This window comes from Rattus norvegicus, chromosome 11 (assembly GCF_036323735.1).
Source record: "Rattus norvegicus strain BN/NHsdMcwi chromosome 11, GRCr8, whole genome shotgun sequence".
NCBI classification, from domain to species: domain Eukaryota; kingdom Metazoa; phylum Chordata; class Mammalia; order Rodentia; family Muridae; genus Rattus; species Rattus norvegicus.
The window spans coordinates 85,778,968-85,797,311 of NC_086029.1; the positions used below are offsets into that span (position 1 = coordinate 85,778,968).

Sequence of the window (18,344 nt, forward strand, 5' to 3'; positions counted from 1 at the left end):
ACCTCTCTCCAGGCTGCTAAGAAGGAGTCTTACATAGCATAACCCAATCCAGGCTGCCATCTCATCCAATTCAGATTCCCACTCCCACTCAAAAAAGCAGCAGGTTGCCTAGGCCGTGCATGCCAAGGTATAGAGAGATACTGGGGAATTCTTAGAGTACTGACCTGCCATGAGAGGGAAGGGTGATACAGTTTGAGCACCAACCATATGCCCACTGTATTTGTTATTTATATCTTAAACTTGGGTTTCTGGGCAGTTGGGATTGCCCCATGTATTTTTTCAAGATCAAGAAAGCACATTTTATAAAATGTCAGTCAAACCTCACGGTGTGGGTCTGTCATCCCCACTGCTCAGCTGACTGGGGTGAGAGGATCAGAAATTTCCATTGAATCAGCCTGGACAATTTAGTGAAAGCATGTTTTAAAATAAAATTAGACAGACAGGCAGGCAGATAGACAGACAAGGTGGGTATAATTTTTAGTGGAACAATGCTTGCCAAGCTTGCCCAAAGACTCCAGTTTGATCTCCAGTAATGCAGAGACAATAGCTGGAGACACACCGTATAGATTTAAATATGAGGTTGGCCTGGCTTTACCGAGATGTTTGAAGCATAGCATGTGGCCTAGGGAACTGAAGGCTGGTCCATACAGAACGGCACCAAATGGCATGTGATGTGCCTTACCCACTGCCTTGTAAATATAATATCTGCACACCAAGTGTCTAGGTGCAGTTCATGTACAGCAGTTTAAAGTTTACCCTTCGCACCCTCCAAAGCGAGGCATCCAGATCTAGATGTGCAGTCGAGTTCATCAACTATTTGTAGAGCCGTTCGCTTGAAATTCGATGACGGAAACACAAGTAATCAAGCAGCGTTCGAAACAATTGGTTATTTTTTAAACTAAGGATTCTCATGGTGCATTAAACAAAACACTGATGGTGTAGAGACCAGCGTGCCTGTGCCTTCCTTCTGCTCTTTACGCTGACCTTCTGACCTTCTGCAACCCTTCTTTCAGAAGGCCACATGGCGATTCAGGAAGTGGTCTTGACACATCATGCTATGAACAGTAATGACTAGAAGTCACAGTTTATAGGTTTGCACAGGGCTAATGAAAACTGAAAAGTTTCCCAGGCAGATGTTTTGCCTCTGATGTGTGTCTCTGTCATAAGAACCTTGACTCTGTCCTTAGCACTTCTCCTCATGTTCTGATTATAATTGGCATTTTAGAGGCCCATGTATAAGACTGATGAAAGGAGCCCCAGAATGAAACCCAAAACTTTAAAACTTTACTGATAAGGGAGCTTCTCTCACTGTTCTCATTGCTGTGGACACTGTGCTTTGCCGTTTGTCCGTGTGTTTCCTCACTGGAGAACCCGGCCTCTCCTCTCCTAGTCACGCCTTTATCAAAGGGGTCTTCCTTTTCTCAAATTAGCATAGAGTAGAGAAGTTGGTTTCTGGTTAGCATTGTAAGCCCCCTTTACTATTTTGAGTCCTCATCACAGTAAATATCTAAATCATAAGGAAGAATTATTAAAATATAGTTTAGATTTTATAACACTACATACTTGATATTTGCACTCTTTTGGGTCACCAACCAGGCAGGCCTCAGTTTGCTTAGCTAGGCCTGGCCTTGCCTTGTAAGGACTTAAGAGTGAACTCTTAGAACCTCTTATAGTGCAGGTTTCTCTATGTAGATCAGGTTGGCCTCCAGCTAGTGATTCTCCTGCCTCATACTCCTGAGTACTGAGATTACAGGTGTTCACTGTGAGCTCTGCTTCATAAGTTTATATAAAGATGACATGACACATATCATGTAGTCTTACGTCTTATACTTCCTCTTAATCCTATGTTCTGTTTACCAACCTTATTTTGCCTTACACCACGATTCAGAGATAGTTCCTTGTTTTCTTTGTAACTAGGTTTATAAATATCTCCATTGTCCTTTCCACAACTTTCCTTGCACATCACATTCTCTTCTCCATTGGGTGAGACCATCTCACCTCTCACCCACCAGGAAGACCTCAGTTCGCTTACCAGGCTTTGCTTTGCCTTTTGTGAACATGGCTAAAGACCTAAGAGTGAGCTCTTAGAATCTCTTACTCTGTCAGGTCCAGCTTGACTGTTCTTCTGCCTCCAATAGAACCAAGGTTCCATCCGCATAAGGCTTGCTTGGTTCATTCTGTGCTATTCGATCCTGTTACTCCCATTAATGTCTCAGCCAGAAAGCAAACACATTTATTCTGTAACTGTCAGCACATGGGACAGCGCCTAGACCATAACTTATGGCTGGGAATATTGAAAGCTAGCTGCTGAAATACGTTCTTCAAGGACCGAGAATTAAAAGGGAACCTAGACAGGCATAGCCAGTGTGTGATACTGCCCAGGTAGTCACTGGTGGAAGACCTGGCTCAGACAGTAGCAGTGGAAACAGGAAAGAGATAACAGACAGACACTTCAGGGACAACTCTGAGCAACCCGAGTGTGAGAGGACGTGTGTACATAGCCGAAAGATAGAAGGGTAAGTTAGGGTCAGTGGTGAGGCTCTCTCAGTGCTTTCTGTTTAATGGCTGAAGGGAGGTGATTGCTTCTATCGGAGAAGCATCAGACAAGAAAGGCTGCTAGAAAATCTAAATATTGTATATGCTTTAACTATAACATATCAAAACACACATGGGGATAACTTGTATCCTTTGCTAAGTTGGGAATTTTTAAATTATTTAAAAATATTTGTGTGTGTGTGTGTCTGTCTGTCTGTCTGTATGTCTGTCTATATGTCTATTCGTGTGAAGGTCAAAGGACAGCTTTCAGGAGTCAATTCTCTCTTTTTTACCATGTTGGCTTTAAAGCTCAAACTCACAGTGCCAGGTGCTTAAAGCTGCTGAACCATTTCACTGACCCTCACATAATCTTCAACATTGGGTAGGACTGTGAACTAACATATGAAAAGTGGCAAAGACGCTAAGTGAGGCTCATTCGGGTGGAAGAGGTGAGACTAGTTCCCTTAGCACTGGCTGAAGGCATGATGTTTTATTAACAAAGGCAAGGGGGGATGCAAATGCTAAAAAAAGTGCTTTCTGCAAAAATCTGAAAAGCTTTTTTGCAGAAGGGGAACTAGAATAATTTCTAGCGAACCAAATAATGGAGCTTTGTGGCCTGGAAGATGTACCTCTTCTTGATGAGGAATAATTTTAGGGTCAAAACTGGCCAGCAGTGAAGGACAGGATCATGAGGTTAGGGCTGGTCACTGCTGAAACTTTGCAAGAATGCTTGCCTTCAACTCTGGATTCTGAGGCTTTTTAGTTCATTCCTTTGTTCTCCTGAGCCTTGTGCCTCAGTCTCCAGGTTCTGGGGGTCACAAGTGTACCCAGACACCTAGCTAGTGTTCTGGGATTGTTTTGAATTTAGAGTGTTTGTTTGGAGGGTGGCTTGTCATATTTTCCTGTCATTTTCGATTAAAGGAGGTAGAAAGATCAGCCTGAATTACCCAAGATGCAATGCACAGACCACAGGAAACTCAAGAAGAGGGAAGACCAAAGTGCGGATGCTTCAGTCCTTCTTAAAAGTGGGAACAAAAATATTCATAGGAGGGCATATGGAAGCAAAGTTTGGAGCAGAGACTGAAGGAATGGCCATTCAGAGCCTGCTCCACATGTGGCCCATATATATACAGCCACCAAAACTAGATAAGACTGATGAATCTAAGAAGTGCATGCTGAAAGGGACTGGATACAGATCTTTCCTGAGAGACATAGCCAGAGCATGTCAAATACAGAGGCGAATGCTAGCAGCAAACCATTGAACTGAGAACAGGGCTGCCTGTAATTGGAGGAATTAGAGAAAGGATTGAAAGAGCTAAAGGGGCTTGCAACCCTATAAGAACAACAATGCCAACCAACCAGAGCTCCCAGGGACTAAACCACTACCCAAAGACTACATGGACTGAACCATGGCTCCAGCTGCATATGTAGCCAGAGGATGGCCTTGTTGGGCACCAATGGAAGGAGAAGCCCTTGGTCCTGCCAAGGTTGGACCCCCAGTGTAGGGGAATGTTGGGGGGATAGGAAGGGGGAGTGGGTAGGGAGGGAACACCCTTATAGAAGAAGGGGAGGGGCATGGGATAGGGAGCTTATGTCTAGGAAACCAGGAAAGGGAATAACATTTGAAATATAAGTAAAAATTATCCATTAAAAGAAAACAAAAAGGCCATCCAGAGGCTGCCACACCTGGGGATCCATCCCACATATAGTCACCAAACCTAGACACTATTGAGGATGCCAAGAAGTGCATGCAGACAGGAACCTGATATAGCTGTCCCCTGAGAGGCTCTGGCAGAGCCTGACAAATACAGAAGCAGATGTTTGCCGTCAGTCATTGGCCCAAGCACGTTGTTGTCCCCAATGGAAGAGTTAGAGAAAAGACTGAAGGAGCTGAAAGGAATTGCAACCCCATTGGAAGAACACCAATATCAACCAATCAGACACCCCAAGAGCTCCCAGAGACTAAACCATCAACCAAATAGTACACATAGAGTGACCCATGGCTTCAGTCCCATATGGAGCAGAGGATGGCCTTATTGGACATCAATGGGAGGAGAGGCCCTTGGTCCTGTGAAGGCTCAATGCCCCAGTGTCAGGGAATGCCAGGGTGGGTAGGCTGGAGTGGGTGGATTGGTTGGGGTTGAACACTCTCACAGAAGCATGGGAAGGGGGGATGGGTTAGGGTGTTTCTGAAGGGGAAACCTGAAAAGGGGATAACATTTGAAATGTAAATAAATAAAATATCCAATAAAAATACATTCAATAAAAAGAAAAAAAAGAAGAAAAATGACCTTTTTTTCACTGTGGGTTGTAGCCATGTTAGAAACAGAAGTAGCCGAATTAAGATACCTATGCTTTTAAAATCACCCCTCAGTATTTTTTGTTTTGTTTTCTTTGTAGTTTGACTCTACTACTAGGAATCCCCACTATTTTGGCATTCCCCTTTAGTGGTGATCTAATTAGCTCCACTCCACTTTGGCTTCCAAGAAAAATCAACCTGATATGAAACTTTAAATTGAAAGGTTTCACCTACCATGGCTTTCAGGTGCCCCTGAAGTTTCTCTGCTCAGACTCAGTTCTGCAAGCAGATTGAGCTTATATCCAAGGTTCGCTGTGGGTGGTACAGACAGCCCTCACCGTTGTCAAGAACAGTTTCTCAGTTCCCATGCCCTTTGTGTAGGAATTCTCAAGAGAGCTCAGGTCTTCATCTGCTACTTCACTCTTTGGCTTGCAGGATCTCTTTGGAATAATACCTGGATCTTCGGAAAGCGGTTTATCTGCATTGTAACTTGGGGATGATATGAAGTCCCTGGGTGTCTTTTTGGGAAAGTAGCAAGTGTTACCAGTCAGTAGCTGATATTAGATATAACCCAAGTATTTGAAACTTCAGGTGTTTAGATACTAGGCAAGAAATACATGCTAAGTGATGCAGACCAGGATTCTTGACTCAACACTAATGAAATCCCATTCTTTCTTGATTGTGTTCTCTAAAACCCTTTAGCTTTGCCCCTTGATAATGATTTCTGTATAAAAATCATAATTTATGAAAAGTATTTTTTATTCTTTCTCCTTTTCCTATCAAGATAGAGAAGTATTATCTTATACAAAATAAGACTCGATAAATGATTTAAAGATCCTCTAACCATTTTGTGTATAATTTTGAGAAATAGAAGCAAATGCAGTATGGGTAATGAAGTTTAAATGTACCAATGTCAGATGTCGAAACAAGGAAACACATGAGAGGAAAAAATTGTACACGATACGTGTTATCTTTCCAAGTCCCAGAAAGAATATGAAGCAACTTTAAGAGTCAGTTATTTCAGACCCTTAACCTTAGTTATGGATGTCTAGGCTAGGGATAGGGGTTATAGGTTGATGGAGGAGGACTTGTACTGCTCTGAGTTTGAATCCTAATATTCTGAAACAAAGAACAAAACTATAATTTTTAAAACTAAGGTTGTTCCTTAGCTATTTCATATGATTCAAACAGCCCTTGAGTCTGTGCATGGCAATCACATGCTCGACCTGTGTTAAATGCCATTTCTACCTAGAACTACCTGAATCTCTCTATTGTATTGCTTACCCTTCCAACCTCTCTGGACCACTTACATATCCATCAATTTGTACATTGGTACATGTCGGTTGTCCCAACCTGATCTGATTTCTTTCTGGATGGAAAGCACACTTTCACTGTCTACCCTCCAAAATTTATCAGGATGCCTATGAAAAGGGGCTTATTTCTAGATTAACAGTGAGGTAAAACAAATATCTAAGTTCACTGGTAGAAATGGGCAATAGCTTGTCTCAGACTCACCTTTGCGAATAAGACTTTGAACCCTGGCCTGCAACAGTACTCAGTGGCAGATCATTTTAAATCATGAAGCTCTTTAACACCATCTTCCATCAGTCTTGTAAGAGAGCCAAGAGAATAGACGGTAATTAAATGGGAGAAGAGAGAGCTGTCCTGTGCTATGCACGATCCCCAGGCTGAAGATCGTACTGAAAAGAGATTATTGCCAGCCACACTCACCGCTCTTCATTTTTTTACCCATGAACTTTAAGTTTTGTTTCTTCCTTTCTTTCCTCTTTTCTTTGAGCCCTCATTTGATTATAATGTCTGTTTCTAGAACACATCTTATAGACAGTTTTTGGGAGAGTCCCTGCCTTCTAGGAACTCCTAGCCTAGTGGATGAAATAGGAAATGACTAAGATGCAAATCAAATTCATACAAAGTAAGAAACTGTCTTTCCCATGAAAAATCCAAATCACACCTTAGTCATCCAGAAGGCAGAATCTGGTTAGCCACAAGAAAGCTGCACCTGGGAGAGATCCCAAGGGCCCTGGGGAAGGAAGTCTTTTTTCTATCTGACTACTTTGGAGAACAAGAACACGTTTTTGGTTCTGGCTGCAAAGGGGAAGCTTACGTGTAAGATATTCTCTGTGTCTGGTTATGAGGGTGAATTGAGCCTGTACCTTGATTTAAGAAATAAACAGAGTTGCTTTTAAGATATTAGTAAGCTTGAGAAGATCCCCTGCTCCTAGATCTCATCTCTGCAGGCAGCTGCAGTAGGTAGGCTCTCTCTGTGCAAGATGGGAAGATGTGGAAGGATTCTGCGCCCTACCGCCCAGTTTCAGTCATATCTGTGCTCTGTCAGGCCTCAAGGGTGCACCTCAGAGACACTCAGCATATTCTCTTTAACATTTCTCCTTCTATTTCTCTATTTGAAGCCATACCACGCACTCCAAATGAAAGAAAGACAAGTATACTACTGTTCAGATATATTTCCTATTTATAGAACATCCTGTTCTACAAATTGTCTTATTTTTGTCTCTCTAGATAGAAATGGAAAGTCCCAAGCCAATTGAAATTTTGATATGTATTGATAATATAGACTATGTTAAGCCCCATTAGATGTATCCTGTAAAATCAGTACGATTCCTTTTACCTCCCCTCTTTTTTTCCCAATGGGAATGCTATTGAAGAGTTCCAAGTTGTCACCTCATAATAGAAACTGCTTCTACTTCCTCGGTGATACCATAATTTTACATATTTTCTCACTTATTCTTAAAATTATCACATCAGTAGTTTTATCCTTACTTTGGGGAACGATAAATTAGCAGTTACTCTAGGGTTCTACCATCCCTTAGTCCAAGAATCACAACTGAAGCTCGGGTTTGTGATTATAATACCTCTTCTGTTCTTGAGACATTCGGTTCTTTTCAATCTTCCTACGTCTTGCATAAGCGTCTGTCTTCCAAACACGTCTAAGGATAAAAGTAAACGTGTTTCTCTTTCTCTTGTTCTTACTATAATTACTGGGGTGTTCCCATTTTTTTTTCTGCAGCATGCTTTTTGTCTCTCAGAATTCTCACGTCACTTAGGAAGCTAATAGAGATTATTGCTATACACACAAGATTGTCATAGGATAAAATGGGGCACTCGCTGAGCAAAATAAAAAGGTCACAGATTTCCAGGTTTTTGTGGTTAACATATTCTCAAAATTATCACAAGGTTATCATGTTGTGTTTTACTTGCCTCATTTATTTACTTTTTAGCCTTCTTTGACTATTTTTAGCTAAGTAAAGAAAGGGGTAACAATGGTTGTCTCTTAGAAGACATTGTGTGCAGAATGTGTACCCTAGGTGTCTGTTGAGCTAAATGTGGAAACTGATGGGGGTTATGAATGAGGGTCACATTCCAGAGACCTCAATGACCCCACTGCAATCACAAACACTTAGAGCTGCAATTAGGGCCGTGGGCTCAGAACTGGGCAAAAGGATTTGGGTCTTTGAGAAAATTCATATGAAAGCAAGCCCAAGCCTGACTCCCTCACACATCCATTGCTTGTTTTGTTCCATTAACTTACTTTTGCTAGTCATGGCCCATGACATTTAATAATGTGCGAGATAAAGGCCTTGCAATGCAGGACTTCCTAACTCTGATGTTTGGAACCTGTGTGCTTCCTTCTCTTCGGTTGAGAAGCTCTTTCTTAGTCCTATTTCTGGAAGGTTCTACCCCACTTATCCCTGAGTGGACAGTTCTCATGTTCCTTTCTGATGAAACCTGGCAAGGTCCCTTCAACTGAGAAGAGTAGCCTTCTAAATGTCCCTGCATGAGCCTACCTCCTGTTAGCATGCATCTCATTCAGTAGTCACTGAAACAACCAGGCTCATCCACAAGACAACAGGATGTTAAATAGTTTGGCATATGTTAAGAGTCCAGTGATGTGCTCACACCTTCCAGACTTACATCCACTTCTAGGTGGACGGGAAAGTAAAGGAAAATAAATATACCGGCATACATCTATAAATTGTTTGCAACAATTGTCTATATACATAAATAAACAAAAATTCAAACATGTGAATATATAGCCTATACATATACATGCACTATCTACACACAATTTTAAATTTTCATAAATGCTTTAATATTTTGAGATTATAATTACATAATTTTCCTCTTCCATTTTCTCCCTCAAAAACCTCCCATGTATCCCCATTCCACGTGATCATGCTCTCTTTCTATGTCATGGTCTCTTTTTCTTTGACTGTATGTATGCATATATGTATATGTATATGTATATGTATATGTATATGTATATGTATATGTATATGTATATATATGTGTGTGTGCATGTGTGTGTGCATGCATGCGTGGGTGTGGGGGTGTGGGTTTGCTTGTATACGTTTTCAGGGATGACCATTAGCCATTGAATAACCCATTGGCATGTTTTTCCCTGAGAAAGACCATTTATCTTGCTCTCAGTTCTCCTTAGTTGTCTGAGGTTCTTTGTCTAAGTTTGGTGTTTTTTTTTTTTTCTCTCTGTTTCCATGTTAGCATGTTTATTGATGCCGTCCTGGTTCAGCTCATGTTTAAGCAGCCATGTTGATAATATTTCACGGGTGTTGCTCCTGAAGTTTGGAGGAGACAGAATCTCACAGCAGACCCCCAGATCCTCTGGCTTGTGCGAGCATTCTGCGCTCTTCAGAAGCGGTTCCTGACACGTGTGTGCAGGAGTTGGTGCGCAGATGCATCAGCTGGGGTGAGCGCCACGACTCTGCACTGTGATTGGTGTGGCCTTCTGTAATGGTTCATGCGAGTTGCAAAGATAATTTTTCCTTGGTGAGGAGTGAGGAGTATGCTTCTCTGTGAGAATAAGGAAAAATACTTGGAGTATACTCATGAATGATGACGCCTTAGTACAGTGGTGGTTGTAGATCATGAGTTCACTGGCCCTGGGGGATTGGCTAGGTTTCCCTTTATGGAAGAGGCCTTCAGACCAATTGGAGACCCACTGGTAGCTGGGTGGCACTACTGAACCTCTACGGTCATTGTGCCATGGCGTTTTTGCTTTAACCACAATTTTTAAATGCCAAGGAAAGGAGACCGGTCAGGGCCAGAAGAAATATTGTCTGTTATCAAACTTCAATATATATGTATAGTTGTCTGCAAATAATTTAGCAGGCTATAAATATATGAATTGAGATGTGTAGAGAAAAAACACAACCATTTACTGACTTATTTCCCCAATACTTATTCATATATATATATATGTATTTATACACACATATATGTATACATGTATATATACATATATAGATAAGCAAATTAATTTCTTTACTATATTTCCCCTAGTTACTTTTAATGATAATTTTCAGTTTAATGAATATTTCCATAAGGAATTGCTAGTTTTGTTTAATTGAGTACTTGAAGCTGAAGTCCAAAGAGAAGTTTTAATGAAACTGCCAGGTGCTTTAGTATACACTACATACTTAAAGATGGCTCCTGTCTTGGAGTACCAGGGGAAGAAAATCCAGAGTCACAGCTGCTGCCTTGTAAGACCTAATGTTTTGCAAATAGCCCTGCCTGGTGCTCAGCGGAGCATCTCATGAGAGGTGTGAAGAATTCTGTAATTTTATGGCATTTCTACAGTTCAAAGAGAACCCTGACCCCTTTATCTACTAGTATTCCAGTAAAAGACTCACCTTTTTTTAAAAGCCTGCAAGCCAATTGGAGACGTTTTAGGAATGCATTTATAGTCATTTACAAAGATTTCATAATTAATTTGGCCGTCTAAAGTTAACAGGATCAGAGGGAGGGAAAGGTTCAAAGGAAAGAAAACAAATCATATTGGGATGCCCCGAGCTAGGATGCTCATGCTACCATGTACGAAGCGTGCGGTTTCCCATTCCTCGGCTCTCACGATTTTGTACTTACAAGTTGGACCTTTAAAAGGGCTGAGTATGTCTTTGTGAGCACTGAATGAAAAGTTCCTTTCATTCCACACTGTGTATTTATACGTATTAAGTTTTGTGAGGATTTAATGACAAACCCAGCAAGTGGCCATTGAGTCATACATTAACTTTATACGGAAGAGATGGCTTGTCTCAGAGTTGGAGTGTTGAGCTGAATTTCTGCACTAGTGCTTGACCAAAACCTACGCTGTGTCCTCCTCAGTCATCACTTTCATCGTCTTTGGAAATGAAGGCATTGGCCCAGATGATTCTTAGGGCTCTTTCCGTTCGAGTTCTTACGTTCGGTGATTCTATCTGAATCACTGCTGTGAAGAATCGACTGCATTTGTTTTCTGAACGGTCCTAAGAGGCAGGAAGTTCAGCATTCACCCGGGCGTTCTCAGTAAGCGAACATCGGCTAAGCATGGCCGCAATGCCAGCCCGCAATGCCAGCCCTCAGAGCTCAACGGCTCACTCCTGAGCTACGCTGCTCTCCCAGGCTCACGCTTAGTCAGTCGTTCTCTAGGATTGAGCACTCGGACTGGAAAATCACAGATTGGCATCATAACGACGCTGCCAGCAAAAATAAAATAAAAAAAAGAGATACATTTTTCTGACTGGGAGAATTGATTGTCCACACTTAGTCACAGTGATCATGTCACAGGGGGGCTCTCTGATAAAGAAGACAGTGAGTATGGCACTCACTGAGGCCTGTCTTGTCCCCGATTTTCAGTGATATTCTGTAGCATCACGGGTCACAGTTAGGATTAGAGACTTGTGGTCTCTACCACGGAGGTTCACCTAAACTGATGAGTCTACAATGGGAAAAATGTGTTATCCTCCCAATCTCTCTCTTTTTTTTTTTTTTTTTTTGGAGCTGGGGACCGAACCCAGGGCCTTGCGCTTGCTAGGCAAGCGCTCTACCACTGAGCTAAATCCCCAACCCCCAATCTCTTTGTTGAGGTTCTTTACGTCAGGTTTTCTTAGCTACATCTTTTAATTTTCATATAGGAAAATAAAAAAAAAACCCACGAGCTGTAACCACCATCGTGGTTGTCCCTGGCAGCACCAGAAGACTTGGGAGGTAGAGATGGGCTAGAAAGATCGTGGAGCGCCCAGACTTCTGTGCTCTCACTGTGATCCTTCCCTTTATTGACTGTGTCACCCGTGCCAAGTCACTTTCCCCACTGCTCTCTTCAGTCATTAACAATAATGCCCAGCTCAAAAAAAATTTTTGAAAAGAGCAATTTAATTTGCTATCTCAAAGGTACTTGGGGAGAAGGAAAGGGGGACCCATTCCAGTTCATTTTGCTTAAGGGAAATAATGCTGGTGAGAAATACACGCCTGTGGTCAGAGGATGTTAGATTAGAGGAACTTAGCAATCATCAGGTAGACTCATTTTAGGTTTGTGAAAACGATTCCCGCAGAGAGGAAAACATTATCTAAGCTTTTATTTAGACTGCATCTGAATGAAAATTCAGCTAAAACTGGGAATGAGTCCATTAGTCTACTTTCTGTTGACTTTCTTCATTATAAAATGATCTTTCTTTGTATCTGAATTATATAAAATTGATCACTAAAAAATCAATGACTAATATATCAGACCAAAAAATCTTTGATTTACCCCCAATAGTTATAGTGAAAACACTGTTATTCTTACCTTTTCTATCTCCAAAGAGAAGAGGATATTTCATTATTTCTTATCCACCAATTATCACCAGTGTCTCTGTCTCTAGTAGGGAACCTTAGAGTGCACGTGCCTGTCATCTTTTGGAATCTCAAACTGACAATTGCCGTTGGCTCCAGGACGGTTTTATTGGTAGGACTTTAACTAAAAAGATAAAGCAGTTCTTTTATATCAGTCATTTTAAGACAAATAAGCTGATATTGGGTCAAATGAGCTTTCTATGTTTATGTAACTTACCTCCGTAATAGGGGTAGGACACACTGATGCTCTCCAGTTTTATGGATAAAATGTCTATGCAACGCCAGTCTAGGAATGGAATGATTCTTCCAAAACCCTTAATTCCATGGATGTGACATCCATTTTCTGTCTGATCTCACTCCATTTCCTCATTGTGGTTGGTAACATTCAGTTAACAAGCCACTTTTTTTTAAAGGTTTTTCCTTTTCTCAGTTTATAGTCAGTTTCCTCAAATTGATTTTAGGCTTCTCAGAGTTGTGATTCTCATCTAGCTTCCTAAGTATGAAATCAAAGACACTACTGTAAAAACTGTAAAAGGAGTCCGCCAGAGTGACAGACATTTGTAATCGAGTGCCCAGGAAGCTAAAGCAAGAGGATGGCACATTGGCATGTGGCCTGTACCATGTGGTGAGGCCTTGCTTCCAAAAAGGTATTTACGTGTTGTAAGTACGTATATGAGATTTAAGAATTTTCTTTCCAACATGCATTAGGTTTCTAGATTGCTTTTATTGCTGTTAATACAGATGGTGGGGCCATGTAGAAAATAACATAACTTTATGACCAGAATTCAAACAATTTCTGGCTTCAGTTTTCTCACTATACCATGTGGTGACAGTGTGCATCATAAGGACAAGAGAGTGACTGCAAGGAAGAGAACTCAGTGTCTGCTGTTCGTGGCTTCCCAGGGATCTTGATCCCTACACCAGTCTCTAGGTTACCTTTCCTATCCTTGACACCCAACTCATTTTTGGAGCACAAAGACTTCTTCAATTAAATAAGCATATTTTATTACAACAAACACTGATGGAAACCATGGAATGATCAGTAACAAAATGAAAACATCACAAAATTTATGATTCTTAAGTAAGATTGTATACTTGTGCTTGTTCCTAAAAGAAAAAAGATGCAGTTCAAATCTTAAGGTGGGTGCTGGAGAGAGGGCTCGGCAGTGAAGCTGCTGCTTTCCCAGAGGAGCAGGGTTCAGTTCTCAACATCCATATTGGGCAGCTTACAACTGCCCATAACTCTAGTGGCTGAACACTTGCCTAGCATGGTGATTCTCAACCCTATGAAAACAAAACCAAAGACAACAAAGAACATAGTAGAATTCAAATTACCTTGGCTACATTTAAAAGAGTAGCAATATTTGTATTTTCAAATGTATTAGATTTGTAGGGCAACAAAATGAATAGATCTCAAACAATGCATCCATGAAGTGCAGTGCCACCGAAATCTGCATGTAATTTTTACAGAGAATGAGCAATTTTCAGAATCACAGGAAACCCAAGATTACCCCACGTAACCAAAACAACCTTAAGAAAGAACAAAGTTAGATATGTCATTCTAGTCTGAAAGTGTATGACAAAGCTATAGTAGGTAAAACAGTCTGACAGTGGTGTAAAGACAATAATAAAATCCAACAGAACAGAACAAATCCCAAATCAGTTCAGGTGTGTATATGGCCAGCTGATCTTCCACAAGGTTGCAATGGAAGAAAACTCATGCATGTCTCTGATCACACAGACATTTTAAATGGTACTCTCCAGGGTGTATGGGTGCAGAAATGGGCACTCTTCTAAAGAAAAACTGGCTGAGAATCAAATTTTTGTTTTGCAGAAATGCTTGTGGCTATCATATCACCTTTACATTTTTTTTCTGTAGACTTGAGTTACAATTTTAGGTGGCGGTAATTTTCAGAACTTTGCTCAGAAATGTCAGTGCCTTCTTCACTGCTGATAATTCCAGTGCCCCGAATTTCACAGAAACACAGTGAGTCGGTGAATCTTTGATCTTATACCATGATGGCTGCACAGCTCTGGTCGGAGGAGCCAGTTCTCTTCTATCAAGATGGTGGCATAGCTTTCTGTGTTACACCAACAATTTTTTGTTTTATTGTTTGTTTCGTAGTTGAGAAACATTTACTTTCTGGTCCAGCACATGACAGAATCAGCTTAGTATTGAGCAAACCCCCGTGTGCACAGTGCAGGCACACATTTCTACACTGACTGGTGAGCTGGTGTGAGTGTGGGACTGAGCTCTGAGTCTTCTGAGCCCCAGCCCAGTGTCAAAGACTGTACCAACCATTCCTTTTAAAGACAAGACTTCTGTCTTCTTGCGAAAGAAAATGCCCAGCATGCCAAGCCGCTGCCTTCCCATGGTACCTTTTCACATGGTTCAAATTGGGAAACCTAAGATTTTCCTGAAACTATAGAAAGACCCATGAAGATAACACAGTAAGTCTGAAATCAAAAGTTTTATCCCCCTAAACTGTAACTGCAGAGGAGTATTTCCCGGTGAGGATTAACTCATCGCTGAGCTGCACCTTGGCTGCTTACTCTATGTTTCCATGGCTCCAGGCGTGTGTACAGCCTCACTAGAGCACTGCTAGCCTGAGCACTGCTACCGGCTGTGTCTTTATTACCAGCACATAAAGGGGGAGGACAGGGATGTGACGGTAAGACTTCCTGAAGGCTGATGTACAGGGGAGGAATCTGCATTACTTCCTGCGTAGCTTCTGCCCAGTTGTGCTTAGAAGGGGACTTTCCCCTTGGTAGACAATTTTGAATGTGGGAGAATCTATCAAAATCCAGTTATAAGGGAACACGCCAATCCCCACTTCCTTGGGGTTTTTGGCATATCTTCATAAACATAGAGTCTGTTTTATCTGATTTCTGAAACTGACTTGCATTCACGTAGGTGCCAGCCATTTAATTCCCCAGAGTGGTGGGGGCTTATCTGGGGTTTCCTCAGATAGCATTATTAGAAGACAGGAAATAAAGGAAATTCTTCCTAGATTTAGACCATTTCCCACTTTTATCAGCTGTGCAGTTCTTGCTTATTATAGCCACAGCTTAAACGATGCTATCGAAGGATGCGGGTAATGCTGCTGCTAATAAAAGCATGTCTAGGTATTTCATTTAGACTACCCTTATTCATCTTAAACATTATTTTAAAGTCACATTTAAGTCAACACACTTAAAGCTCCTAAAATGCTCAAAATATTATACAAGGGGTTTATAGTGACAGACTTATCAGATTCTTGCTCCCAAATCCTACATCTGATCTTATCTAGAGAGCACTTTTAAGACATTTTCCTTTTTTTTTTTTCTGTATTGGATTCAATTTTTCCTGAAGCCCAACTTTTAACTCTTGTTCTTAGCAAATAAAAGATGCTTCTGATTAATTTTCCTCTAAAAGCCGGCTATAAATACTATTTCCTTATTTCTGTTCCTTTGAGATGGGACTGCCAAAAAGAGAAAAGAAATGTACTTTTCCAGTGTCACAGTGGTTAGCATGCTCAGCCAAATATTTAAGTCTCAAGTCTCAGTATACATGTATCCTGTAAAATGGGTTATGGTCTTATGGGATCTCTACTAGGTGATTCAAGAAACTGAAAGGTTAATATCCTGTTCAAAATATTGCAAAAACATTGATTATTCTTTAAATACTAGACTGATATGAAATATCCTTGCATGATAATCTTATACCCCCACCGGTCCACATACACACCACCCATGCTTTCTGAGCATACAAGCATGATGTGTGTCTTTCTATCCATTCGTCCTCACTCTCTCCACCATTTTTGCCTTGGGCTTTTGAGTGTCTCAAACATCCAGTTATGGAAACCGGGGTGTTCTTATGCTGTCGTTCTAAACGTGCTGGGTTAGCAAGGAAAGCACAAAGGAGAACGCTTCTGGAGTAAGCAGACAGGGGAGCAAGTGGGTAGGAATTTTGCTAGATGCTTTTTTGTTTTTGTTTTTTTTTTCTCTACTAGGTTTAGTGAATGTTTTCTTCCTTGCTTCTGCCATATCATGAAGGAAGCCCTCCAAATATTTTTAATTTTTATGATGAATAATTTTGCTCGGTTGAACAGGCTGACTTAGTGGCGCTTAGAAGAGGCCGCATCTCACCCACCCCTGCTCATTCCGTAACTCGGGCTTTTATTGACGACACGTCTTCTGATTTTAAATTAAATGCTTCAGCTTCCCTGTATCACTTCAAGTATTCGAAAGTTCCACATAGTAGTAATTTCATAAAAGAATAAACTTACGCTCGATTAACCAAACTAGCTTTATTTGAAGATACACTGTTTTCTCTGATGACATCCTTCTCCTAACTTATGTTTTATTTTTAGAGTTTTCAAAACCCAGGTCCAAGAATACTTTACCAGTCACTTTGTCCAAATTGCTGTTAGATCCCAGCACATGTTTTTCTAAACCATTCGTATATTTCAGTTATCAAAAATAAATTCTTATTCTTTATCAAGCATAGTGTGTGAAAGCGTAGTAGGGTCTTCCTGTGACTCTTGGCGATTTTTACGGTGCCCAGGCTGTATGCAACACAGAGGGCAAATATATGATTTTAATATGATTTTTGGTAGTATGTTTCGAGTGTTAGTCATATGCTTTTTCAGGCAGATACATTCACTGGAAATTTGGAAACTAAAATTAGAAATGAGAGCAAGCAGGAATGGCCTGTGGAGAGAGCATCTCGGAGAGGATGGGTGTCAGTATAAATATTAGAGTTATCAAAGCATTTTTAAGTTTACTTTAATAGCATTGAGGCCTCCAAAATTGGTTCATCATTTTATCTGACATCTTTGTTCCACTGCCTTATTAATCTATTCCCACTGTCTATGGACATGATGTTCACAGCAGTTCACCAATATGTGTTTGAGAGAAGGAGGGAGAGAGAGAGAGAGAGAGAGAGAGAGAGAGAGAGAGAGAGAGAGAGAGAGAGAGAACTGAAAAGACAAGCCTAGATATGAGTATTGTTAATGCAGCAATCTGAGTATGGATACCTTTCCCAGCTACCAAATTTTAAGATACATCAAATCAAGGCAGACAATTCTCTAAGGTATGTAGATGAGACAAAATAACCCTTTCGGGAATACTGAGGCAACCTTGAGTTTCTTTTCACAAAGAGTAATGTGGCACACTTCTCTTTGGGATGATTTACCTATCTATCAGACTTTAAAAGATACACGAAGGGATAGATACATTTTATTATACTAGTACCAGAGAGTGAACTTAAGGCCTAAAGCGTACTGGACATGTGCTCTTACACTGAGATACAACCAAAGCTGTTGGATGGATGAGTTAATGCCTTTATGCACGTGTTTGGTGAACACTTGCACTGACAGAACCCTCTCCTGAGTCTTACCATCTACCTGGCACCCTCCCTTCTGTAGGCAGCACCAGCACTGGTGCTATGTGGCTTTCACTCCAGCTGGGACGGAGGACTATCCTGCATGTGTCCGAGTAATGTGCAGTATTTAGGAACAGGAATAAAGGAAACGCAAAATTCATAATCAAGACTGGCAAAAACAAACCATCACTTTAGCTTTCCGACCCAGAGGGGTTTAAGATGTAAAGCCACAGAAGGTCAGGGTACTGGGGTGTTTGGACTCACTCTGTCCACCATACAGTGACTCCTTCAGGTTATTCCTAAGACCGAAGTAGAGGCCAGGGCATGCGAATGCATTAGGAGTTCTCTTTGTTTTCCTGTGTGTGGTCTCAGTGAAGGCATTAAGGTCAGCGGGCCAGAGTGTGATTGCTAGATTTTCATTGCGTGAGACCGAGAAGCCATTGGACTAAGTGTCCACTTACACAATGAGGCTATCGTTACCTCCCTAACTCTATCTAGAAG

At 41.1% G+C, this 18,344-nt stretch overlaps 1 protein-coding gene and 1 long non-coding RNA gene across 3 annotated transcripts in view; both read left to right on the top strand.

The window, feature by feature from the left end:
* Positions 1–17,394, top strand: part of LOC134481099 (uncharacterized) — a 44,948-nt gene extending 27,554 nt beyond the window's left edge. The window contains exon 2 of the long non-coding RNA XR_010056324.1: positions 1–17,394. This exon is cut by the window's left edge and continues 25,913 nt beyond it. This is a non-coding gene — a long non-coding RNA (uncharacterized LOC134481099).
* Fgf12 (fibroblast growth factor 12) overlaps positions 1–18,344 on the top strand; it is a 567,597-nt gene that overhangs the window by 277,021 nt on the left and 272,232 nt on the right. The gene's annotated exons all lie outside the window — the stretch shown is intronic.